The sequence below is a fragment of the Tamandua tetradactyla genome, chromosome 2 (genome assembly GCF_023851605.1).
Source record: "Tamandua tetradactyla isolate mTamTet1 chromosome 2, mTamTet1.pri, whole genome shotgun sequence".
NCBI classification, from domain to species: Eukaryota; Metazoa; Chordata; class Mammalia; order Pilosa; family Myrmecophagidae; genus Tamandua; species Tamandua tetradactyla.
The window spans coordinates 25792659-25820548 of NC_135328.1; the positions used below are offsets into that span (position 1 = coordinate 25792659).

General features: G+C 39.1%; 1 long non-coding RNA gene across 1 annotated transcript in view; it reads right to left on the minus strand.

Moving 5' to 3' along the window:
* Positions 1-1413: 1413 nt before the first annotated feature.
* The window catches only part of LOC143667209 (uncharacterized), a 106239-nt gene continuing 79762 nt past the window's right edge, over positions 1414-27890 (minus strand). Inside the window, exon 4 of the long non-coding RNA XR_013167950.1 lies at positions 1414-1508. This is a non-coding gene — a long non-coding RNA (uncharacterized LOC143667209). The remainder of the gene's footprint in view (positions 1509-27890) is intronic.

Below are 27890 nucleotides of genomic sequence, written 5' to 3' on the forward strand. Positions count from 1 at the left end.
ATTAGATGTCAGATTGCTTCTAGTTTTTGCATTTAAAAATAATGTTGGATTACATTTTTATAACTGCATTTTTGTGTACCTTTTGATTATTTCCTAGAAAAGACCTTGGAAAGGGCACCGTTAATTCAAAGTGCATGTTGCTCTTAAAAACTTCTAATATACGAGGCAAAAAAACACTTTCCAAAAAGTAATATTAGGGCAGGCCATGGTGACTCAACAGGTGGAGTTCTCACTTCCTATGCCAGAGACCCCGGGTTTGATTCCCAGTGCCTGCCCATGCAAAAAAAAAAAAAGGTAATAACAAAGTGTAGTTTCATTTTAGTGAGTTTGCCTGAGCTTTTAATATTAACTGTTTGTTTTGAATAAATGTTCATGTTTTAATGGATTATCTTCATTTATGGAGCACCATAAAAGGTATTATACTTTACAAATATGACTTTTTGTGATGGTCCCTTGCAGGTATATCACTATTTTTGTTTACTAATGAGGAAATGGAGGCTTAAAGTAGGTGCTAATTTTTTTTCCATTTAATTTTAAGTAAAATTTATATATAGTTAAATGCACAAATCTCAAGAGGACCACTGGATGAATTTTGAGAAATGCATACATCTATGTAACAAAAATCCCTACTAAAATATAGAATATTGTTGTCACTCCAGAAAGTTCCCTCATGCCCTTTCCCAGTCAATTCTGCCTCCAACTACCAAGAAGAAACCACTATTAGGCTCTTTTTCATCATAGATTACTTTTTTTTGGTTCCAGAAAATCAAATAAACAGAATCAAACAATACGTGCTTTTTTTCCCCATTTGGCTTCTTCCTACTCAGCATAATGCCTTTAAGATTCATTCATGTTGCTGCATATATCAATAAATCATTTCTTTTTTATTGCTGAATAGTGGTCCATTCTATAAATAGATGTCCATTCACCTGCTGGTGGCTAAGTGAGCTATTTCCAGATTTTTGTTATTATTAATAATGCTGTTGTGAACATACTTGTACAAGTGTTTGTATGAATAAAGGTTTTATTTCTCTTAGATATATACCTAATTTGGAATTGCAGGGAAGGTATATGTGTAGTTTAATAAGTAATTTTCAGATTTTTTCCAAAGTGGTTGAACCTACTTTCCCTTTTTGAAAGACACAGACAAATATCGTAATATATTATTAAGTTTAAAAAGCAGTATATAGGGCAGTGTGGTGGTGGCTCAGCAGGCAGAATTTTTGCCTGCCATGCCGGAGACCCAGGTTCGATTCCACCCAGGTTCGATTCCTGGTGCTTGCCCATGCGAAAAAAAAAAAAGCAGTATATAAAGTTATCTGTCATATAACACCACTATGTACCATATTGATATGTATAAAAGAAAAAAATGAAGTCCAGTTCCCTCAAATGTTAATAGAGATAACTTCCGCATTGTGGGTTACAAATGATTTTTATTTTTTCTTTGTATTTTTCTGCTTCCTCCAGTTTGCAGCATTGTGTGTGTTTTACTTTAAGACGAAGAGAATCTGTTTTAAAAAAGAAGAAAGAAGTGTATCAGTAGGCCACCTAACCAAAATACTCTCTTCTATTCAAAAAGGTCAAGAGATGTAAAGAATTAATTATGAGCCCTGTTGCCCAGAGGAGAAAAAAAATCTATTTGTGGCAGTCTAAAGAAGCAAGAAGTTATATGGTCAGTTCACCCACAACCCACAAAACTGTTCATCTGTGCAGGTCTTTTCTCTTTGAATGTTTAAATTTGTGGTTAGGTGGAAGGGCTTCCCTTCTCCTGCCCATATTTATTCTCCCTGTTCACAAAACGCTTTGTGTACACTGCAATTACATCGTGTTCCAGAGCTTTTTGCCCAAGTATTGTTAGGCAACCAGAACTGTGCCTTTTTTACTTTAAGACAAGCACATAGCAGCTGCTCAATGTGTTTGTAGAATGACTGGCAACCTGGTGAAAAATGCCTTAGTCATGGTGGCCATGTCTAAAAGACTGTCGAATCATTAATACCAATAATAGGGAATATTAAGATACAATGGAATTTTTTTTTTTTTTTTGGCACAGAATGAAAAAATTCCCAGTTACACATTGCATTGGAATGAAACTCCCCACTACAGGCACACATAGGGCACTTAAACTTGGAGAACTACTCTTTGGAAGCCACAATCAATGTGATTCTTCTTTACCCTCAAATGGAAACTCAGATTAAAAGGTAGAACTTACCCTCAGCCAGCAGTATCAAAAATTGTAAGAGGAATATAAGACTTTCATCAAATGAAAGACAAAGAAAAGAGAAAGTAATCCCATGTCTAGAATATTTATGTTATCTGTCAGTCCTTTTACAGGGAAATTTATGCATAATAGTTCATTTAATCTTCACAAAATCTCTGTAAAGTAAGTATTGGAATATCCATTTCAAATTGCTACATAGTATGGCAATTTGCCCCAATCCACACTTCTGAGAGGCAGAATTAAGATTTGCGTTCATGAGGTCTAATAAAGTCAAATTTCATACAAGCCAGATGCAGCTTAGATGAGTTCTTCAGTCTGACAATATTAAAATCAAAACAACTAAACAGGGGCAGGCCACGGTGGCTCAGTGGCAGAGTTCTTGCCTGCCATGCAGGAGGCCTGGGTTCAATTCCCAGTGCCTGCCCATGTGAAAAAGAAAAAAGCTAAGCAGCCCAAATTGCAGCCTGCAAAGAACTATCCTCTGGGGATGGCTTAGAACTAACATCAACTAACTACTAGATCACAAAGCGGTCAGCTTGCCTAGCTGTCTCCGTGAAAGTATGCACTGAGTCAATATAACCATCTGTCTCTTAAAGCAGAGTAGAAGCTTTTCATGTGACTATCCTAGGGTAAGATGAGCCTGACCACAAGCAGGTTTCCAAGGTTTACTTCTACTTCTAACTGGACGTTTGTAAAATATGAACGTTGTTAATCATAAATAATCCAGTAATAAGAATACAGACTCTGGAGTCACAGTTCTAACTTTGTTTCATTCTAATATTCCCCAGAGCAAATCAGTGAAACTCTCTGGGGCTTAGCCTCTTCATTTGGGAAGAGAAGCGGAAATAATTGTAGCTACTTCATATAGTTACTGTGAACATTAAGGATGTAAATCCATATGACTAGTGAATCAATGCTTAAATCATGCCCGGCACATAGTAAGAACTTCCAACCAAATAAGCCATTATTATTGTTAATGTTATTATTATCATTATTGTATCTTTTTAATACATATCATTTACATATTCCAATAGTGTGATTCATTCAAAATAATTAAGGAAAAATCTGTTTGAATTATTGAAAACTGTGGATTATATAATGTTTTTAAATTCATTACACTACTTTTAAGAAGATAGAGGTATTCACACTAAAATAGCTCAAGGAAACTAAAGTAACCAAGTTTTAATGCAAAAAGTTTCATACAGGACCCACTTCAATAAATGGGCAAGTTAACAGTTTGCTTATAAATGAACATGTCCTTTGAAAAGTATCTTCTGTTAAATTGGGGAAGTATTCCATCACATCACACTATTTGCTTGGCTAGAGAACAATCATTTTCTCTACAAAAAGCAATTTCATAGATTGAAAAAGTATAGAATCTCAAAACTGAAACAAATCTTTAAGATAATCGATGCCAACCCCATCCTTATTCAGGAAATCCTCAAAGCACCTACAGCTTGGAGTCATATGGGCTAGTTTCCATCCAGACCATCTTTAAAAAACATTTCCTTAGACTGGGCTGAACTCTTCTTTTTTAAATGCCCTCTCTTTGTCACTAGAGCTACCACTGAATGAGCCTCATTCCTCTTCCTGCTGATTGAAGTTCTAGAATTTGAAGACCGCTGTCATGTCCTTCCCTGAAATCTTCCCCAAGTGTAATATCTTCAGTTCTTTTGACTTTTACAGTGGCATATTAGATACATCAACCACCCTGGTTGTTTTCTTTAGGGCTCTTCCTGTTTGCTCTTTTTCCTCCTATATTAGGATTACTAGAACTGAACATGATACTTAATGTGTGACCTCATCAGAGCAGAGAAATAAGAACACTGCCTTGCCTGTCTCCTGGACCCAAGATTAAGCTTGATATTTATAGTCATTTGACTCTCTTGAGTTCTACCAAGTTTGTCAGCCCCTCCTTTTTGGAGAGGGGGTGCCATGTGTTCTGTCAGACATATCTTTTTCACATTTTACTTGCATTATTTTCCACAGAACTTTGCATCCATCCCTATTACATTAGAAGTTTGCCCATAGTTTCAGATTTGGGGAATCTTGGATTCTGATTCTATCATCATCATTGTGATACCACACCCAAATTGTTATATTGTGTATAACACTGCTCAACAAGTCCTCTTCTAAAATAAAATATTAAAATGGAAACAAGCAAGGAGAGAATCATATGGAGTGCCAGCTTGCCATCCATCCATTAATCAGCTCTTGCTGAATGTAGTCATTCATTAATCATCATCTATTCTGATTGTAGCATCAGTTACCATCATCTTCATAATATTATAAAGGGCTGAAATGAAATTATGTCTATGCTCCCTTCCATGAGTATGACTCCATGTTCTTTAGTCAAGACACAAAAAATTGAAATCCATATATACTATGTCTATAGCATCTCCCTTGTTGACCAAGTTTGAAATCTTTTTCAAAAAGAAGCTAGTTCAGCATGAAAAATTCTCAAAGAACTCATTCTTGCCCCTAAGATTGACAATCCATCTCTTTAATATCTATCTGAGACTTTTGCCCAGGAACACACTTTTAAGCCTATACATAGTGTTTTGGTGTGCTAAAGCTTCCAGAATGCAATATACCAGAAATACGCTGGCTTTTACAATGGGGATTTGTTAATTTGCAATTTACAGTTCTTAGGCCATGAAAATGTCCAAATTGAAGCATCAACAAGATGATATTTTCTCTGAAGAAAGTCAGCTGGCATCTGGAACAACTCTGGCTTGTTTTTTTGTTTTTTTTTTTTTTTTTAACTTTTCTTCTCATAAAGGACTCCAGTAAAAGGATTAAGACTCACCTTGAATGGGTTGAGTCATATCTCAATTGAAATAACTTAACTGAAAGGTCCCACCCACAAACAGGTCTGCATCCACAGGAATGGATTAAAGGAACATGGCCTTTTATAGGGCACAGAATAGCTTCAAACCAACACACTTAGTAAAATGTGTTCTTTTTCCCTTAAATATGTGCACACTTCCTGATCAAATTGTAAGTGAATTGGTTCATTCATAATTTTCCTTCCCACAGTTAAATCATGTTATATATTATAAATAATACTCCATGTCTTGGGGTAAGTTAATGTCTCAGTCTCATAGTTTCAAGTTTTTTACTTCTTGGATACTGAATCAATCCTGATATAACCCACAAATTAGAGGGGTAGAGGAGTTGCCATAGGATAAAAATGCCCCACTTACCTTAAGACAAAGAATGGAACTAAATAATCTTGATTTCCTTCTTGTGCAATGTCTATAGGTAAGGAGGCTTCATGTTAGAGTTCAAAAATGCTAGTCTGGGAGTGTTTTAAGTTGTTCCTCCTGCTCTATGCTCCCGTCAGGATAACCTTATGCTTCTTTAGTATTCCTATGTATAAACTTAATTTTTAGGATACTAAGATTATAACGATATACTACACCAATAAATTAGAAAACTGGGTTTCACAAACTGCTTCCATCAGGACGTTTCTGAAACTGTTAGAAACCAAAAATGCAACGCAAGAAAGAACTTCAAAATATGGCTGTAACCACAAGTTTATGCCCTGAAGCAAACTGTCTCTTGGGACCATTTGGCCAACCCTTTCACCTACAATTCTTTTCCTGCTTTGAGAATGGCCTCAGGACTCCCTGTTTTTCCTGCCTTTGCTTGATTTCAGGTTCTTGGCACTCTAGCCCACTTCCTTTATTTCCTGGTTGGTTGATTCTCTGGCCGGTGACATATGTATCCCTCAATTGGATTCTGGTTAAATTGGCTTTTCTCCTCCAAACTTTGTTAGCCATCTTCCAACAGGAAGGAAAGCATTTCCTCTCCTGGCTCAGAACTCTCAATTGTGCTCCCTTCCAGCAAACGAATGTCAATGACTGTCCTGTTGGCCCTGTATGTATTAATCCATCCCAACTTTTAAGTCCTCACTCTACAAATGGATTGGCAAAAGTCAGGGTAGAGTAAATAAAAATGATAATTACAGTAAAACCCTACTGGAGTCTGATGTCAGTCCATTCAATCCATCTATATGAACTGACTGAGTGGTGATTTAAAGTAACCATGTTGACTAAATGTCAGGACTCTGGAGTAAATCCCAGACCTACTCTCTTAGTCTTTGATAAGCCATTTCTTCTCTATAAGCCTTTGTTTTATAATCTATATAAGAAGATGGTTTGTCCAGAAAGTCCCCAAGGTTGCCTTTAGCCCTCAATTTCTGTGAATCTATGGAACTGTTGTAAAAATACCCATTATTAACTCATAACATTCGTGTGTCATAGCCTGACCCAGCTTTTTTGCAATATAAAGATGAAATCACACCTTTGAATGCAGTGAAAAAATGGCGGGTCTGAAGAAATTAAATCAACTTTCTTTTTCTCTGTCTCTAATTTTCCTGTTTGGGCTTCCAGCTCCCCAAACTGAAATGTATTACGGCAAAGGAGGTATTATTTTCTAGCCTGTATGACAGTGAGTAGTACTAAAATATCATGACAACGTCTGTCCTCAATTGATCCAGCCCAAATTTGCAGATGCAAGAGCTTCAAAAAGTCATCCCAACTTCTGGATGCTTGTCCAAACCAAACCTATGAGTCCTTGGACTTGGGCCCTTCTTTTAAGTGGTAATAAATTGAGACTGGAATTTTCTTTCTATGACTCAAAAGATCTCGGAACGTTTGGGTAAAACCATCCCATAAATCCAAATAGACACACTCACACACGTGTGCACCTGTGTCCCAATGCCTCTTGGCACTACATCATAGGATCCTACACCCTTCAAAAATATCAGGAGGATAACAGTGTCCTAGAATATAAAGGTGTTAATTTAAAACCAGCCCCACAAAATGAGGTTTCCAAGAGGCTACTGACTTATTCCAGGATGGCTCTGGCTAGAGTGTCCCACTGCATGGTTTTATCCATGATCTGATTCCAAAAAGTTGCCTTTATGCACATGCTGTGTTTGGATAAGGCAGACAGTTTGGCAGAGCTATGGATAAGTTATTTAATAGCCATGTATCTTTAATGTAACAGCATTTAAATTGTTTCCTTATAAAACATGCTATATTTATGAGACAGTGAAGGGGTAAGGGTCTGAGGAAATGAAATTGAAGAGAGGGTGAAGCAAGAAAATAGTAAGGGAACTCTAGCATAGATGAGAAAGAAAAGATTTTAGAAGTTTCAATTCCATTATGCTCTGAAAGTACCAGTTAGCTTTTGAAAGCTTCCATTCATTACACTCCAAGGTACGATGTCACCCAAAATTTAAACATTTGTGGATCCTCTCTCTATTTACATACTCATTCATTCTGTAATACACTTACTAAAAGTTTATTCTGCACACTGCTTTATGTCAAGCATTATGGAAGGTGTAAAGAAATATAAGGCAAAGCTCTGTCCTTTATGATCCAATTGTCTAACGGGGGAAACATAATACATACACATATGACTATAATATATTACTCTGTACTGACCATTTAAGAATTGATTAAAGAAGAGGCATTCAAAAGTATATATTGGATCATGGAATGAAATCCCAGGAAGAAAGAACAGCATGGCAAAGGTATGGAGACAAAAAGTACAAGGCAATTTTAGCAGGTAACTAAATCCATGGACTTGGGGTGCTAGAGGAACAGAGGAGAAAAGTCTTGGAAAAGGATAAGTTGGTAGGAACTCAGTTATGAGGAATTTTAAATCTCGCATAGACAAATCTGGTCTTTATCTATTAGAAATTGGAGGCAGTGATGATTTTGTACAGGGACATGACATGAACAGGGTACTGCTTTCAAAGGACTGGTCTTCAGGCATCAGGCAAGATGGTTAGAGTCAAGGGATTTTGGAGTCAAGGTGATCAGTTAAGAGGCTTTTTCAGCCCACTCAGTGCAAGGTAATAATGGCCTCACCCAGGAAGGGAGAAGTAAGAAAATAAAGTAATACTGCAAGAACAGATAGGGAGGAATTAGAGACCGTATACATGGAAAGAAAGATTTATAGAAGACTCTGGAATTTTAAGCAGGGATGACAGAAACAGCATGACTCCTTTGAGGAAGAACAAGTGTAGAAGGGATAATAATAAACTCAATTTTAAACATTTAAGGAGTTAGAATCATTTCTCTACGTGCCGGTGAGAAATCTCCCTTTTAAATACAGAATTAAATTGTGAAGTATTATTGTCTGGTAACACCTTCTCATTGTTTCTTTATAAATCCATTTTGAATTCCAAACAAGAAACAAAATAGAAACACTTCATGTTTTCTTTGTCTAAACACTGATAAAACTGATTAACCCACACCCATTTACATCTATTACCTATCTAAATTGTTGACAGTAATACAAACAGAGCACCGAAATAGATCCAGGAAGTATATTCCATTCCTACTTCCCCAAAACTACAAGTTACAGCTTGAGAATAACCAACAATTGGAGAAAATGCACCCTGTATGGATTGAGAAGTCATTAGCATCAAGCCCAGAAAAGGACTTTCTATTATCGGTGATGATGGGAATAAATGACTCCCTAAGGAAATGGTGTGTTCTCTTAATAGCTCCCGTATTATCCAGGTTAGTTTGATCAAGTGGAGCAGAGCTAGCAGGGATACAAATTACTGAAAGTGGCGAAGACAAAGCTTCTATGGAAAAGAACATTTGACGTCCAAAAGGGATTAAAAGTTCCCTTGTTTAATAGAAGTAAGATGAGGACTTACAACTTAAAATTTAATTGCTTTTATTTTTATACCATGCCAATGTTCAATTTCTTAAAGACCAGAAAGTGATCTTTAAGTGGGCGAATGGTGGTAGGGAGGCTGATAAAACCCTGTCTCCACTCTCAAGCCTGGTGGAGACTGAGTTCTTAACCCATATGTTAGCTAGGAGAGAAGTGTGTTAGGAAAAACCCAGGGAAACTGAGAGTGCCTTCTGGCCTTCTGGCCACCCTTTGGCAAATAGGGTTCTGCTTGCCAGGGTGAGTATCATGCACTTATTTCATCTCTTCTTTGTAGTCGATTCCAGAACAGAATTTGCACATATGAGCAAACTGCAACTCACGGCTCTGGTTTGGCACCCATGAAATCAGCTGTCCCACATTCTCAGATCACATGGTGGGGAAAACCATCAGAGCTCCTGAGTCAGATATCATTGGCCCATGCCATTTCCAAAATAGCCGTGAAGGCCTGGGAGGATGAGCCTTCCAGCTATACTCAGGGAGTGCAGTGTGTAAACTCCAGCTTCAATGGGAGACATATCTGAGCAATGACTAAGACACTTCCCATCAATTAACATTCATAATTATTAGCACCATAATTGGAAAGTTTGCCATTCATTCCATTCACTCAATATCAATACTAATCACATGACTAGCAACTCACATTTACATCCAATTTATGTCAGACAAAGCACTTTCACAGATATCGATGGCCCTTGCTCACCAATATCAGAGTTTCCTGTTATTATTTTCAAATTATGGAAGAGGAAACTGAGGCATGGAGAAATGAAATGATTGGCCCAATGTCTCACAAGTGGTAGTCCAACCCAAATCTCCTGATTCTGGATCCTTTGGTTTATTTCTCACTGCAACGCACTATAATTAAAGGCCATGTACTTAAATTGGTACATGTGCCAAGTCCAAAATCCTGCTTAACCTTAAATTGTCCCAAATATACACTCACCACTGGGCCAGTTTCACTGAAGAAAAAGGAAATCAATCAAACCGGGTTTTTGTTTTTGTTTTTGTTTTTGTTTTTTTGGCATGATGTGGTCAAAATGCCTAGCTGAACCACAATGGTTTTTCATCTTGAATGGATTACTTGACAGTTTTATATTATTCAATCAATATAAAACAAATACTTGTTGAGAGCCTCCTATGTGCTAAGTATGATGCTAGAACTTGTACATTTTCTTTCTCTATATAACCTAGATTAAATCATTCACTCCAGTTGTCTTTTTATACTTATTTCCTAGTGTGATAAAGCTATTTTTAAAGGTGCAAAACTCTTCTTCATTTCTCCTTAGGAGGAAAAAAGAAAAGCTTGGCAATGTATTTCTGTCTAAGGTGGTTCCTCTCATTTTTCAGCTGTGTTCCTCTCCAAGACCCGCTTCTTCAAGGTCTTTGAAAGAGGAGAATTCACCCTCTGCAGGTCACCCTATTAATTACTATTACAAGGAACTGATTTATGGGCAGGAGGCCCTTGGTGGGTGTTTGGGAATGGTGCTCCACAATGGAAAATGGCAGCAGGCTAATCAATAACCTTCTTTAGATCCCTGTTCTAGGGCTGACCTTGAAGATGTGCTGAGGATCTCTTGCCTGCACACCTATCAAGCCATCCTTCTGCTGCCTTGGAGCCCTGTGGAAGGAAGAGGAAATTTTACCTTTAGACATGGCACAAGGACCAAATGACACAGCCAAGAGATCAGTAGTGAGCGATGATGAGGGCTTGTCGAGGAGGGGGTGGAGCTGGGAATGGGTGGAAACATGGAATTCACTTTCTTCTTTGAACTGCTGGGAGCACTGGGCCTGAGGTCAGGAGAACTAGGTTCCACTCCTGGCTCTATCTGTTGTCTGAGTGGCAGCCTTGGACAAGTTACTTAATTTGTCTGAGCCTCAGCTTTCTCCTCTGTAAAGTGGGGTTACTAATAGTGTCCACGTAATACAGAAATTGCATTAGATCGCAGTTCCAAAATTCTTTAGGCTCTAAGAAGTGCTAAGAGGAAATCTTTCAGATAGACTGATAGGCTGAAACCATACTCCAGGTTCTGCTTTCAGTTCACATCTTCATATGGACCATGAGTTTGATGAAGGCAGGGATCATGTCATATGTTATGGTGTCTCCATCTCAACACAGGGGCTGTCATATGGCAAGTGTTGAATAAATTTTTATTAAACAAAAGTGTGTGTCTTTCCTTTTCTTTTTTTCTACTTGCTTTTCACTTCACCTCCTCTTTACTATCCCCTGAACTCAAAGTTGCTTAATTAGGGAGCGGCAGGGATGGCCACTTTGGAAAGGATCATTATTTTCTCCCTTTTGCTGCTTTGCTCTTGCTCTAGGCTGGTCAGAGAGCTATACTGCACTCATTGAGACCATCAGGTACAGAATGTTGACTATCAACCAGGTAGCTGAACCAAAGTTCTCTGCCTTAAAGGTGGCTATTGGGATTCCTTACATGTGAGAAAATCCTGGCCCAAAGAGAAAAAAATTTAACCTGGCTGCATTTTGAACCCACTGTAAACTAGAAAAAGACAAACAGGAAGACTCACCAAGGAACTATATCAATAGGCCCAGTGTGAGAAGGCTCAAAGAGTTTAGCCTAAAGCTTGAGCTGCCACAGCAGTGAAACTATTTCTAATTTTAGAAATGTTAAATAACTGATAATGGCATGACCTTGTTCAAGAACCACGTTAAGAAAAAAAAAAAAGGGGGACACTTAAAAATAGCATACTCTCTCCCCGCTGAAGGTTCCAGGTAAAATATGGGTTCCCATCCATAACGTAGGCTATAAGTGATGAGACTGCCCATATCCCTGCCAAACATGGCAAGTCGAAGGCTTTTGGGTATCTGGAAGACGTCCATTTTGAGCGCTCAGCACTGTAGCTCTTAGCATCCTTAAGGCATGAAGAAAAGTCATAAGCACTGGGAAAACAAAGAAAGACAGCAACAACCTTGTTTTCAAGGAGCTTAAAGTCTTGTCATCATCTTAAAGGTGACTCTGAAGCATCATAATTTTAATACTAGAGCTAGGGAGAAGCAGCTGTGTTCATTGCCTGGGAATGGCTAAAATGCGGCTTCTGGTATCATATGAAACTGGAAGCTGAAATGTGAATGCTAACTAAAGCCAGAAGCTCCACTTTTGGGAGGACAGAGAAATGGAAGATGTGGCAGCCCTGGAAAGTGGACAGAAACCCAGACAGCGACCCCATCTTACCCAGCCTCACAGTTATGCACCTCCACGTCTGGGCTACCTCAAAGATCATGAAATGCTTTTAACAAAGCTGTCTCCAAGGAGCACCCAGCTTTGAAAGCCAAGTTGAAAAAGGTCCATCTGATGGTGTAATTGGAGAGAAAGTAGGATCCGTGCCACAATAACACATTAGAGGCATTTGGAGATGAAAGAAAGTAAGAGGGGGTCTAATAATTAGCAAGACCCTGAGAGTGAAGGGCTGTGGTGTTTTGAGAGGCAACACTGGAATTCATTTAACATCAGATGCCACTAGTCCTCCTCCATGTGACCTAAAATAAAGAATTTACCGAACATACCTCAACTTAATCTCATCTGGTTTTCTTTGTTTCTGTAAAACTTACAGCTGCACAGTTCAGAACAGTGGTTCCAAGCTGGGGCAGTTTTGTCCTGCAGGGGATATTTGGCAAGTTCTGAAGATTTTTTTGTTGTTGTTACAACTGGGAAAGGGGATTCTACTGGCATCCATTGGGTAGAGTCCGGGGTTGCTGCTAAACATCTTACAATGCAAAACAGTTCCCAGGACAAAGAATTATCCTGCCCCAAATGTCAATGTTGCAAAAGTTGAGAGACCCTGGTTTTGAATAACGAATATTTTCTGATATTTCATGCATGACAGACTTATTTTATTTTATTTTTATGACCTGAAAGACAATTCTTTACCCCTTAAACACAAAAAAATTCATTTGTCTCATCATCTCACCAAGTAATGAAAAAAGTCTCAGTTATTAAGAAGGGGCTCCAATGGTGTTTCCTTGTTCCAATTAGGGATGTCATACAAAGAAGAGCTTAGAGAGGGGGAAGGTGCTGCTGCAGCACCATCAAAATCAAATAATTTCATATTTCATTTCATTTCTGTATCTGAGGTCCCTGAAGGATTCACCAGACATTTCTAAGGACCCCTGGCAACGTTTTGGAAAAGCCAAGTGTGAAGATGCAGGTTTCTGGATTTGCCAGAAGTGGGCTGGACTGCACCACAGCCCAAAAAGATCTTCCATAATGGAAGATGTGATTATGTGACTTCCTGTCTAAGGTTTTCAATGGTGCCCACTGCACACAGAACTAAAAACTGTGCTCGACCCCGTGATCTGTCTCCTACCCATCTCGCCAGTCATATCATCTTCACGACCTTCCCAGCTCACATCTTTACCCAAGTCATATCGAATTTCTTTTCCCCAGGATGTAATACTCCCACTTCCTTTCTTGTTTTTATGCTGGGGAACTTCTGTCTACCTGCAAAGCCCTCCATCCACTCTAATGTTCATCCACCTAACTCCTAGCTGTCCTCTAAAACTCATCTCAGATTTCACCTGCTTAGAAAACCATTTTCTCCCCAGAGCAGGTGCACCTACCCATCACCCCAGCCTGATTCTGGTGCCCTTCCTGTGTGTTCGCAGAGGAACCAACCCCTGCCTCCAATATGATGCCTGTCATTCTGGATCTCAACTGATTATACATCATCTCTGGGCGCTTTGAACAGAGACTGTCTTGTTCATCTCTATTTACTCCAACTCCTCTACCCACTCCCAGACCTAGTGCAAGGTGTGAGCTCCAAACAAACTTGTAATAAGTGTTTGGGAAAGGATAGAAGAAAAGCAGAAATGGAGGATAGAAGAAGAGTTACAAGGAGGGAGAGAAGAAAAGAAAGGAAAGAGAAGGATGGAGGGAAGGAGCAGAGAGGGAGGAAAAGAGGGCAAGAGAAGAGAGGAAAAGAAAGGGAAGGAAGGAAGGAAGAAAGCAGACAGGGAGAAAGGGAAAAGAAAGGAGGAAGGTAGGGGGGAAAGGGAAAGAAGGAGAAAAGGAAGATATCTGTTATTGTGCCTTGCTCAGAAAAGACTTCGCTGATTTTCCAGACTTGATCAGATCCCTGCATTAACTCTCTAGAAGAATCATGTAAGTCTCCTGCATAGAGCTTACCACATTTGAAATTTAGATGAATTTGAGTAATTAGTTGACTAAGGCCCATCTTCCCTCCGATGTTGTAAGCTCCATGAGGCCAGAGTCTGTGTTATCACTTGCTATTACAGCTTTGGTACTTTGTGCGTCTTCAGAATTTATTTGCTAAAATAAATAAAAATGAAAAGGTGGGCAGACTGGTTGAGCAGTGACAGCAGCTAATTTTCTTAATAAAAAGTCAACCCCTCTATTTTTTAGAAGCAGATTTGAGGGATTAAATTTGCCCCTAGCATTAAAAAAAAAAAAAAAAAACTTCCTATGCTTCTAGGTAGAACTGTTCTAAAGCATTCAAGACAGTGGCATACACATTCTCACTTTAAAATCACTCCCAGGAGCAATTTATTACAGGGAAATTTCCTGGACTCCAAGAAGCACCTTGAAGTCAGGAGATGATTAATTTGATATAACTGAAGAGCTGCAAACATCTGCTCCCCGTTGACATCTGCCTCTCATTAAGTTCCAGCCCTCCGTCTTGCTCTGCATTGGGGGGCTGGCTTGTGTGTTGATCTGGTAACTCTAATTATATGGTAAGCCTGGTGCTCAAGACCTTGTGCCAGCGACCTGGTGGGGGTTCAGTAAAAACTTGCCCTACTGCATTGTGCTCCAGATCTAGCCTGAGCACTTTATAAGTCCTCCATCACTCCTAAATAACAGAAATAAGACAGAATAATGAGTTCGGCGAGCACACTGTTATCTTGTAGAGCTGTTTGACGCTGTATCTAGATGAAACCAAAACCTGTGGTCTATTCAAATAAAAAAAATAATAATTAAATGAATACTCTTCCAAATCTGTTTCTTGATTTATATTGATTTTTATTACTCTATATCCCCTCTCCCACTGTATCTGCTCTCAGTGTCATTGTCCTAAAACACAGCTCTGACACTGAGTCACCCTCAGAAATGTCAGAGCCCTCTCAAGCCCACTGACACAAGCCACCTTCCCAACCTTGGATTTTAGGTCTTCCAGGGCACTGAATAAATCTCACCTCTGTCCCAGTTTTTTTTACAAAGAGCCTTGGCTTTGGCAAGATGGGGTGACTTGATGCCTTCCAATTCCACCCTGTGCTGTTCCTTAGTTTATGTAATTTGCCCATAGTGCCATCTTGATAGAGTGCTATGTCAAAGGAACATAAGCCCAGCATCCAAATAAATATAAGACTAATTAAATCTTTGCTGCAGACTTAAATAAAAACATGCTTTTAACACACAGCAACACTTTCTAAAAACTGTCTTTTCCAACACATTTCTCTCATTTTTCACCATGCATTTAGGCTAGCCCAAAGACTTTCTTCTCTACTCCTCTAAGCTCCTGGTCAAAGATTTCCTTCAAACTTGCATTCAGATTCTTTTGCTTCTCTTCACTCCCTGACTAAGCTCCTCATATCTACATCATTTCAGCCTGTCTTGCTTCTTAGAATTTGTTAAGGGCCTGAGAATTGAACCAACAAGCAAAATATTCTTCCCTGTTAAGGGGTAGGGGAAAGGAAAAAGGCTGAAAAAAAATTTGATAACATAGTATGTCTTATCTGAGTCACATTTACAATGCATACTCTGCATGGAATGTCCTTGCCCATTTCTAATTATTAATATCCCACTCAATCGCCAAAGCCCAGAAGAAAAGATCCCTCTTCTTCGAAATATTCCATGATGCCCTTTAGAGAATGTGGCACATTGTTGTCTTGTCTCTTGGTATAAATGTCTTAATTCTGCTTTTGAAAATTGAGACTCAAGACCATCTGGCAAGCTCTTATTTTCCCTTGAATACTCACCTAAATTTCATTCCAAGGACAATAGCTTCTCTCACTTTCTTTCTGTCCTTGGTTTGGCTGTCTCTTTGACCCCACAGCAACCAGTATTAATTTGATATATCATAATGGAACTCAGCGAATTATTCACTCATCTGTATTACATCCCTGCAGCCCCAAAGCGCATGCACCTTGAAGACAAGGAAATCTTTCATTCATTTCACATCTTACATCCCAAAACATATCTTAGCACTATGAAAATAATCATGTTCCCAGAAAATGTGTGCAAAATGGTGTGCTTGCTTTGTTGGTGCTTTCCCCACAATACCTACTATGGTGGCTTACTTACTCATAGTAGGTGCTCAAAAACATACTTGAAATTGAATTGAACATATAGGAATCATTCCGTTCAATTGGTTTGCTTTTTTGGTGTGACTGTGCCTGCAAGAGGGTCTGAAAATGTTTTCAAAGTGAGAAAATGGTGACGGGAAAGCAAAGGATTAAAAATAAACTGGTTTGACCAGTTTCTTTCCCTCTGGATAAAAAGCCATGCTTGGAGATTTGTCTGAGGACATCTCACTCCTAGGCAAAAAGCTAACAGGCTAAGTGTAGGTCCTTCCTCAACCTGCAAGGCTGTGAGACCTTTCATTTCTCTATTAGAATATTGTGTTATACTAGGCTCATGGGGCTCCTTTGGTTAATAGTGACAGAAAATGCGACTCCAGGGCCATATAACCATGAATACTACTGGCCTAGAAGCTAGAACAGATTGACACGATTGGCAAACCCCACCTAGGCTGCTCTTTGTCAAAGAGGGGAAAATACAGTGATTAAACTTAATCACTTATGCATTATGCAATTAATCTTCAGCGCCCCTGAACTACTCTACCAGGCTCCATAACTTATACCCAACCCACAGAGAAGGGCCCGTTGACTGTGTTTCCAATATACAAATGAGCCGACACAAAAAACTGATTAATTCATTTGAAATTCATTCTTTCTCTTTCCAGCGTTTTGGGAAAGGTAGATATATTTGCTTTGGCAAAATTTCTGAGTCAGAAGTGCAGGGTAAAGACACATGGGTAGACCAAGATACTATGGATTGCTTACACAACACTCATTTCCCTCACTTCCCCCTTCTTAATAGCTAAAGGATTTAAGAGAAGTGTGCCCCTAGCTCCAGCCCCAGGAGTGGGTCTTGAATCCTTCCCCTTGACAGTCATTGGCTTAGATCATGGCAAGGATGTAATTCAAGCTAAGGAGGTATAGGAGAAAATGTGCTGGAGGATTGTAGGAAAGTTTTCCTTTGCAGAAAAGGCAAAATTAAAGATGATCTCTTTTCATCTCTAGATATTGTCAATGCCTGGCTGTGCTATCTAGAACCACAGGAGCCATCTTGCAACCAAGAGGGCATTCAGACTGACGAGAAAACAAAAATGGCAGAGGTGAAAGGTGAAGAGATCCTGACCTGAGTTCTTGATAATATCATTGAGCTGTTGAATAACCAATACCGGAGCCTCTATACCTCTGTATGTGATAAAACATTTCTTTATTGTTTAAGCCACTTAGAATTAGTCTTCTGCTGTGTGAGGCCAAAATCACCTTAATGTATTTGGTTTATTGAATTTACTGAAACTTTTGAAAATGTTTTTCTTTTTAAAAAAAGGTTGGCTCTCACCCACACTTTCTCATAATAAGTACCTATTTCAGCCACTTCTCCCTCATATCCCTGGACCCGTGTCCCCTTCATGGACAGTGTTGCTGACCTTTCTTCTCAGTTGGGTGACCCCAATGGTTTAGGTCTACACTCAACCATTGACTCTGTACAGCCCCTTCATTTCATTCCCAAATCATATACCCGCCCTCCCCTCCTCCATTAGATTTATAGAACAGTCACTAGCTGAACTCAGACAAATATACATCCAAAATAATAGACTTTCTAAATGTATGAAATTATGTTTTTTATGTGACTGAAAGGTGGCAAAAATTAATAAGACAACTGAGTTCAGTTATTATTTTGCATGTCTGGGTATTCTGTTAATGGGCTGGAAATGTGCAAAGGAGGGATAAAAAAGACATACACACTTCATCAGTTATTATAAATTCATCCCATGGAATTTATTTTCCTGTCTTCATTTCAACAAAATCACTCATCATGTTGCTACAATCAAGATTTAGTTTAATTCATGTTCTTTTCACAGTAATGTCAAAATAGAAAATGGAGGCAGTAGCAACTGGAAATGTCAACAAAATCCTTAAATCACTACTTGTTTCCAGAAATGAACCATTAATTTTAAACATGTTCTAACATTGTAATATACAAAATATATAGAAAATCTTGCCAAAGATTTTAACTTCATTATCTCAAAGAAGTATCTAGATCCTTTGAGCAGCGTAAAGATTACATCAATATCTACATATATACAAATGTAGAAGCACAATGAATCATTTAATATTGCAAACAGCTTCTCTCCTCTCCACAATTGCAATCCCATCTTAATTCATGAGTATCTGCAGAACATGAATTGGTAAGTGAAGAGAAGCAAGAAAATGGATACTCAGTATTGGGGGGAAATGACACTTTATGATGCAAGAAGCCGCAGTCACGGTATTTGAAAGGAAAATTCAGCTACATTACCAGGTCTTTTCTTTTATCTAAGCATTTCTGCTGCTCACATGCTCCCTATTCTGTTCTCCAGACCAGCACCAGCCAATCTTTGACTTCCACAACAGCACAATCTACACACCTCTATGGGACATGGAACCAGATACCTTTTGTGTAGATGATGTGGAACCAAAAAACATAGACAGGGTCCCCTAGGGCCTAAATAGTGTTAATTACAAGAGCAAATATTTTTATCAGTCACACTGTGACAAGGCTGAGCACATTGGATCCCTAATGGGAAAGGAGCCCTTCTGCTTTTTAATAAATTTATCAGAGGTGTGATGTGTGGGGCTTTCAAAAAGATGGCAATCAGGGCAGGAGGTGCTCGAGCTGAGCTTAAGAGTGATAAAATCTGAAGAACATCAGATTTTATGTTCCACGAAAGAGCCCAAGATGGAGAGGCAGGAGAAATACAGGAGGAAAACCAGAAGTGGCATGACAAAAATCAAGGGAAGAAGGATTTCTGAGGAGTTACCCACGGAGGCTAGGAGATAGATAAACAAAACATGGTCTTACCATGTAGTGGAATATTATGTGGTGATGAAAAGGAATAAGGACTAACACATGCTAGCACCATAGATGAACTCCAAACACATAATACTGACTGAAAGAAGCCAGTCATGAAAGACCACCTCTTCCATGATACCATCTATACTAATTGTCCAGAATAGGAAAATCTATAGAGAAAGAAAGTGGCTACCCAGGGCTGGAAGGTGGAGGATAGATGTGGCTGGGAATGGAGAGTGACTGCACATGAATACTAGGTTTCTTTGGGGGCTGGTGAAAAATGTTCTAAATTTAGGTTACAGTCATAATTATGCAATTCTATAAATACACTGAAAGCCAGTGAAGTGTACACTGTAAACTACTGAATTTTGTGCTATATAAAGCATATCTCAATAAAACTGCTTTTTTTTAAAAGGGAAAAATAGGACAGAAATATCCACTGCGTTTAAGAGTCCAGCATCCCTTGTATAATTATACCAAGCATTGTTCACCAAACTGAGGAAAATCACATGTTGGGAGTCATCAGACGATTAAAACTAAATAATCTATGGTTGCGATTTGCCCATTGTCTCCCTCCCCCTCAATACTGCCAAAATAAATCTGTCTTGGCATCTTTGAAACACAAGAGAATGAGATAGAGGGGTAGTCCCATAATAATGGTCTTTCACACTAAGGTAAACTTGAAAACAGAAATCATTTATGCAAAAATCCATTTACTGTGTCAGTAATTTTCAGCATTTCCCCTGCTGTTATCATAGATAATTGAGTAAAAGCTTTTCCTTCCCTACATCAAACATCAGTTTCCAACTGATCCTATTGGAAATTCAGGTTTGAGGTTTCACTTCAAGATCACGACTTCAGAGTTGATGGGAAATACATATATGTTTGGGTAAACAGAACTATTCCATTTCCTTGAGGCAAATACTTAGAACTAGATGAAAAGAGAGAGGAAGAAAAAGTAAAATTTCCCTCTAAATTTATCAACACTTACAGCCACCTTTTTTGCAGCCCCCTAAGTGACTATACTTTCAGGTCATGAAGCCACATCTTTTCCACCTAACCAATTATCTTGTGTTTAGATGAATTCAAGGTATTAAATGCTGCTGTATTCCCACTGCTCATGCCTTTAATTTACATATTATTTCTAAAGTCCATAAGCTGGCTAATATCCACATTTTGGGCACTGTGCAGCATTGAGTTACACCTTCTAAGAATTCATTTCTCAAAACTGCAAACTGAGAGTTATGATATTGTGCTGGTTTAAATCGGTAGTGGGCCCCAGAAAAGCCATGTCCTTTGGTCCTCATTCAATATTACTGGTTGGGAGCATTTTGATTGTTCCCCTGGAGATGTGACCCACCCAGTTGTGGGTGGCAACTTTTAATCAGATGGCTTCCATGGAGTTGGGACTCCATCTATTAATCCTTTAAAAGAGGAAACATTTTTGGAGAAATTCCCTTTTTAGAGCCATGAGAAAGCCACAGCAGACCACAGAACCACAAAGCAGAGAGTCCACCAGCAGCGACTTTTAAGGATGAAGAACACCTCTCGGGGAGCTTCAGGAAACAAAACAAGAGACTTTGCCATGCGCCCTTTCAGCTGGGAGAGAAACCCTGAATTTCATCGGCCTTTCTTGAGTGAAGGTAACCTCTTATTGGTGGCTTAATTTGGACATTTTTATAGACTTGCTTTAGTTGGGATATTTTCTCAGCCTTATAACTGTAAACTAGCTACTTATTTAATTCCCCCTTTTTAAAAGCCATTCCATTTCTGGTATATTGCATTCCAGCAGCTAGCAAACTAGAGCAGACACTTACAGACAAGTAATGTATAACATGAAACTTAATAACTCAGAAGGGATCTTATCAATCTATGAAAAGCAACAATTCCAAATAATAATAATTTTTATTACTTAACCATTTTTTAACAATTTACAAAGTACATCATATACATTAATGTTTGATTTTTAAGAGATGTGTAGGGAAGGTATGACTGTCATCTCTATTCTTTAAATAGTTAAACTAAGGTTGTATCAAAGCCATTAAGTGACTAGGGCAGATTCCCTGGATAGATGCTTCCAAAGTGCTCTATCTATGACACTTATTCATCTCTATTTGTTTGAGATCTGTCTTCCCCTTTTGAGCTTCATGGGATCTAGCTCGGTATCTGGCACTCAGTATGTGCTCAATAATCATTTGTTGACTTTAATTGATCAACTAACTTACTTACCCACAGTTAGTAAGGCACAGAGACAAGACTTCAGATTCCACATTGTGTGTTCGTTTAAAGCCCCAATGGCATTTATTTGCCTATTGTTACCATTAGGTCATTTAAAATATATATACAAAGTGAGACAGCTAAACTGAAAATGTTTTATTTTTATAACCAAAGCCAGCTGTGTGGAACTCAGTGCTCATATAGATTCATGGTCACAGAGCTCCATGTCACATAGCTTCAAGGACATAGGGCTCTATGATTGTATAGCTCTGCAGTCATAAAGCTAGGTAATGATTTAGCTCAATGTTTATATAGTTCAGCAATTAAGAGCCAGAGGACTATAGAGTCTTCACCCAAATTTGCTTTACACTTTCCTAGCTGTGTGTCTTCCAACAAGTCACTGAACCTCCCCAGACCTTGTTTTCTTCCTCTACAAAATGGAGATAAAAATTAAAATCACTCAAAATTATTGTGATGATTGTATAAAATCAAATCTGTAAACCCTGCAGCACAATGCCCGACACCTAGATCATTCAATATATATCACTATCATCATTACTATCACTATTGTTTTGTGTCCCTAACAAGAAAAGCAAAAGTCTATTGGATTGAATATACAATTGTCAGCAGCAGAATAAGCAATTTATTGATAACTGATATTTGATCTGGAGACAGAAAAGCTTTTACTCAATTATCTATAATAACAGTTGGGTAACTGTGGTAGTTAATTCAGGTGTCAGCTTGACTAAGTGAAGGTACCTACTTCCATTGCTTTGGACATGAGCCAATGGTGTGTGAACCTCACCTGTTGCTGATTACATCTGCAGTTGGCTAGGAGGCGTGCCTGCTGCAATGAATGATGTTTGATTTAATCGGCTGGTGCTTAAATGAGAGAGCTCAACATAGCACAGCCCAAGCAGCTCAACATACCTCATCTCAGCACTCACAGCTCAGCCCAGGCCTTTGGAGATGCAGAGGGGAATCACCGCTGGGGAAAGTTGTTGGAACCCAGAGGCCTGGAGAGAAGGCCAACAGAGATTGCCCTGTGCCTTCCCACATAAGAAAGAACCTCAGTTGAAAGTTAGCTGCCTTTCCTCTGAAGAACTATATGTTAACTAAATAAATCCCCTTTTATTGAAAGTCAATCCATCTCTGGTGTGTTGCATTCCAGAAGCTAGCCAACTAGATCAGTAACTGTTGGCTCTGTCATGTCTTCTGTATGAAATTAAGTTACCCGAGGCAAGTATGGCATCTCCAGCTTTCTGGGGAGAAGTTCATAGATTTGCCCCTTGGAGCACCTCAGAAGACCTAGAATATTCTCCTCCAGCCCTCTTCTACCAGCTCTAGATCATTGAATTTCCTCATCCCCATCCCCGCTCCCAATGCTGTATGCAGTGTTTTGTCCAGGCAGCTACCATTTTCATGGTAGTTTTAACACAGGGAATTCCTAAACTTTTTTTGTAGCTACTGCCATGGGAAAATGTGTTATCTCATTTGTACATGCACATTTTTCTTTACTGGTAATATTATTTCAGTCTCATATGTTTCTTATGAACATGGAGGTTCTTGAATGTTGTGGTCTGAAGAACTCTATGTCTATGTCTTACTCACTGGCCCTGTTTAACAGAGCCTTTTCCTTCTCCCTTTGTCTTTTCCACCCCCTCTACCTGTCTCAGACTCTAAGCCAGGCAGCAGCACAAAATATGGTTGAATTATCTTTGTCCACATATTAATACCTCATGTTTATTTTGTGGATCATTAGCAGGACAGGACATTGGGAGTCAGAGATTTGGGTAAGGGTATTGGTTCTATCAATAGAGTAGATGAGTGAATATTTGGCAAGTTATTTCATGTTCCCATACCTTGGTTTGCACATTTATAAAATGAGAATAATAATAACAACTATTTTATTGACTTGTGATATGATCATGTAAATAAAAATAGTTTGCAAAATGCAAGACATTCTTCAATGTTCTTGGCAGGAATGGTAGTATAGAAAACAGAGGTGCAAAATTAAACAAAATGAGGGCTTCCTATGTGATGGGTAGCTCTTAAAATGCTACTTGCTTGATTCCTGGGTTTGCGTATTATTCCAGACTACTTTACTTCTCTCTCTTTCTTTTTCTTTCTTTCTTTTCTTTTTTGGCTCAGGAATTCTTTCCTCTATTCCACCAGTGTAAATAATGATGGCCAGTGCTGTGTCCACTTTCTCTTATCACTTTGTGCTCTTTCTCTTGGCAAGCTCAGTAGTCCTTGTCATTATTGCAACTATCAGCTATAGAAAATTTTCTCACAAATCTACCTTGGAAGCCAGGGAGTCATGGGACCAAGCAGGACATCATTGAGAAGCTCTGAATGGCACCACCTAGACCTGAGCTCCCTGGAGATAAAAGCTATGGATGAGGACTCTTGGGAGAATAGTCATAAAGTATGCATATGCTTTGAATGAGTAAATTTGGAAAAATAGGGCCATCAAAGATAAAGAAGGAGTATGAGAAAATTACATATGAACACATACAAATAGCATATAGAGCATATACAAGAGGATTTTGGTTCATTCGTTCATTTGACAAACATTTATCAATCACTGGATTGGTCTTCTACTGTTGTGTACTAATTGAGCACAAACTTAGCAGCTTAAAAATAACACATTTATTGTCTCACAGTTTCCATGAGTCAGGAGTCCAGGCGGGGGCTCTGCTTGAGTTTTTAGCTGAGATATGTTCCTGTCTGAAAGCTCAACTGGGGAAGAACCCACTTTCGAGCTCATTCAAGTTGTTGGCAGAATTCATTTCCTTGTAGTTGTGTGATTGAGGTCCCCATTTGCTTGCTAGCAGTCACCTGGGGACCAGTGACATTTAGATGGGGAAAAAAGTACATAAAAGTGCTTAATCACATTGCCTGGCACATGAAAAATCATGTTCAGAGGGGTTAGTTATTATTACTATCAAGTAATTGAAATGAAGTCTATTAAGAGATGTATTGGAGTTCTGGGCAAGGACTATGTTGAAAGGAGGAATGCTTGGTTCTGTTTAAGAGAGTAGAAAGGGCTTCAAAGAACAAAAACCCCTTGGGTTCAAGCTTCTCAAAAATCTTATGAGACTGGCTATATTAATCCTATTTTTAAAAAATTATTTTGAAACTGGGACTCAGTTAAAGAATTTATGCAATGCCACTCAGCTAGTAAGAGTTGAAGACAAATTTCTCGCTCGCCCAGGTCTCCTAAGTGGAATGTCCATGCCATGGTGTATGTGTGCAAGTACACATATAGTTGCAAGGAACCCCTTTTAGCTACAGTGGGAAATGTAGGTAGAAAATAAGATTGTGTGGATAGCATGGGGTTATGTCACTAAAACTCTGCAAAAGGGGTTTAGAATTAGGTAAAAAGGAAAAAACAATCAACCAGGTAACATTAACAGGGAATTACCTAATCAGAAAGTTATTTATTTTAGGAATATTGTCCTGTCCTTGTTGGGCAAGATGAATTAGAAGAGAGCAAGATCATAGATGGGGGATGAGCCAAGGAAGTTGCATCAGTGTCTTGGACATGAGACAATTTAAACTTGAAGCTGAGGCAATGGAGAGGAGAGTTAGAAGTGGCAGAAATGGAAACGAGCAGTAAGTAGGAGTTAGAAGAAAGACCTGCAAGCTTAAACCAGCCCTTCTTCAGAACTCCCAAGCCTTCACCCTGAAGACCCCTACCATCTTCTCTCCCCTGTTTATATGTATCAGCCCACCTGGACCACCTTAGCTGTTAGTAGGAAACCCCATGCCAATGTCTCTCTTCACTCTTTTCTTCACTTGCAAATTCTTCTCTGGCAAAATCCTAATATCCTTTCACGCCCATATTAAGTTCACCTATTTCAAAGAACCAGTTATAATCTTTTCCCACTCCCCAAACTGATGTGATCACTTGCTCCCCTGAACACTCATATTGCACTTAGAAGTCTGCACCATACCACTCAGCACTTTGCTACATGTCCTTATAGTGCTTTCTAATTGATTTCAGCTCAATACGAGAAAGACCTTTCCAACAATTAAAGCTCTCTGGCCAGGCAGGGATGAACTGCCTATGAATGCAGGAAACCGGTCCTCGCAAAAGGTTTCATGCAACTGAAGTAATTGTCAGGAGTTGAAATGTATCCCTAAACCTTCTGTAGAGATTTTAACATCTAAATGGGAATGTTGGAGTAGGAAATCTTTGGCATCGTGTACCACCCATAGAGTTTGGATTGCATATAGCAAGGCAGTGTTCACTCAATAAGCTGCTTCTGAACAGGTACATTGGAGACAACTAAGAACCACAAACTCAAATGCCTACAGAGACCCGGTAGGTGATTTAAACGAGGAAGTGGGCTGGGTTTGGGGATTACTATGGAGGGATGGGCAGAGTGGCACAATGAAGCAGACCTGCTCTGTCTAAAGTTGGTACCCACTACTCTGCCCCATCCATCATTGCTGAGCAGGGCTAGAGGTCCAGTATTATCTGCCATTCTGACTATTCAAGGGAAGCTTGACTATCAGAGCTTATATGAAATGTACTGATTTTTAAAAGTCAATAAATAATTTTGCTAACAAAACAATGCAGCGTTCAGGTCCAAACAATCTCATCCAAGGGCTGAAGTCTGCCCTTAAGCACTAGTTTGAGACCTGATGTTCAAGATTATGCTAGATGCTTCTGCTACAGATAAGCCTGGCCTTGAGAATCTCACACTTTTATAGGGTACACAGGAATATTAACACATCATTAAAATGGAAGTTACATTTAGCATATTCCAGCTTTTTTTCCTTTCAAAATCAATGAAGATAGCTGGTGACAAAGAAAGAGAGAGGGAAGGTGAGAGAGAGAAAGAGAGAGAGTTTGAGAGAGAGAGAGAAGGAATTAATACAAAAACATGTTCTCAGTGTGTGGGGGAGAACAGAGGAAGAAATGGCAAACCTAGTGAGGGGCTCAGGAAAGTAAAAAAAGTCGGAAAAATAAGAAGGGAAATCGGGGCCTTAATAGGAATAGAAACAAAACTGGTGACTTGGGTTTTGACATGAATCCCCTTCCTTGACAACTGAAATGGAGGCACAGGTCTTGTTTGAAGAGAGATATGATGAGATTGGATCAACTTGGAACTAGTTGCATTTGATGTGGCTGTGAGACATCCAGAAAGCGAGGTTCAATGAACCATATTCCTATATGGAATTAGAAGATGGAGAGAAAAGTGAGAACCAAATTTGAAGATTTGGAGGCCATCTCTGCAGGTATATTGTTAGAGTCATGGGCGTGGATAAGATCAGCAAACAGGAAAGTACACAGTGAGAAGGGTAGAGAATGGGTCTCCTGTCTGAGGAGATAAACATTTAGGGACACATAGAGAAAATCCAACAAAGTGATTAAAAAGAATACTGGAAAATCAGAGGAGTCCAAGGTAGAGACATTCGCAGAGAAGCCATTATCCTTCTATTCCTTTTGACCTGGGTCTTCCCCAAGGCACAGCTGCTAAAAAAAAAAAAAAAAAAGTCTAAAACCAGCACAACAGGGCAGATCTCCAACCTGGTCAGTAAAGAGATGATAGCGAGTCTCGAAGAGAATGTTGTTGGGTGGCAGACTGAGCCTTTCATTGAGGATCAGCACCAGAAGTGTATTCTTTCCATGGCTGAGAGAAAGAAGGCTGAGAAACAGATTTTGCCCTAACTCTGCAGGGGCAATACAAGTCATGAGGAAGAGAGTCATTATTTTCCACTGTGATTGTCCCACACTCCCAACCCAAATGTTATTCCACACCCAGTGACATTCAAACCCACTTCAGAGCCGTCGAGCACATACATGTTCTTAGGTTGCAACTATTCAGCATGGTCCACTCTATTTTTCTTAAGAAAAATAAATTAAGGTCCGCTGGGAAATGAAGGAAAATGGAGCAAACCAAATGGGGAGTTGAGATGTGAATTTTCAGAAACCCCCTCTCCCCCACCCGGCCATTAATCCTCCTTTTTTGTCCTTTATCCATTATGTGGGATTAGTTCTTTGTAAATTTGGATTTGTACTGATGAATTAAATTCTTGGCAACCGCTGTTCCTGCTGACTGGGTGCTTCTTTGTGTTCTTTGTAAGATCTATAACTCATTGCACCTGTTGCATCTGAATAGTCCTCTGCAGTCAGGGGTGTTTGTGTGTGTGTGTGTGTGTGTGTGTGTGTGTGTGTGTTCTTTAACACATGCTACAACCTTCAATGTATAAGGAAGAACACCAGGATGGTAGGGGTTGCTAAACTATAGACTGTTACAGAGACAAGTTGGAGACTCTCTTTCCTTGCAAGTCTTTCACGAAAAATACCAGAAAAGTATCTTAGTGGCATTGTGTGTTTTGGTACTCAGTTTTGGCAGGAGGTTAGAAAAGATGAATTTTGAAGATCCTGACAGCCCTGAGAGGTTTCACCTCATGTGGAGAAAGGAATTTAGTGATCCTCCAATCAAAATAGCACAGTTTTCAAATGTATAAGTCAGAGAGGCTGAGAGGTAACTTAACTGCCTAAGGTAACACAGCTAGTTAGCGAAAGACCAGGAAGTAGAATCAACACCTCCTTATTTCTACCCCTCCCCAAACACACGCTGTCTCATTTTACATCCTCTTTTGTTCTTTCAGGTAAATATTAACCAGCTGGTTTG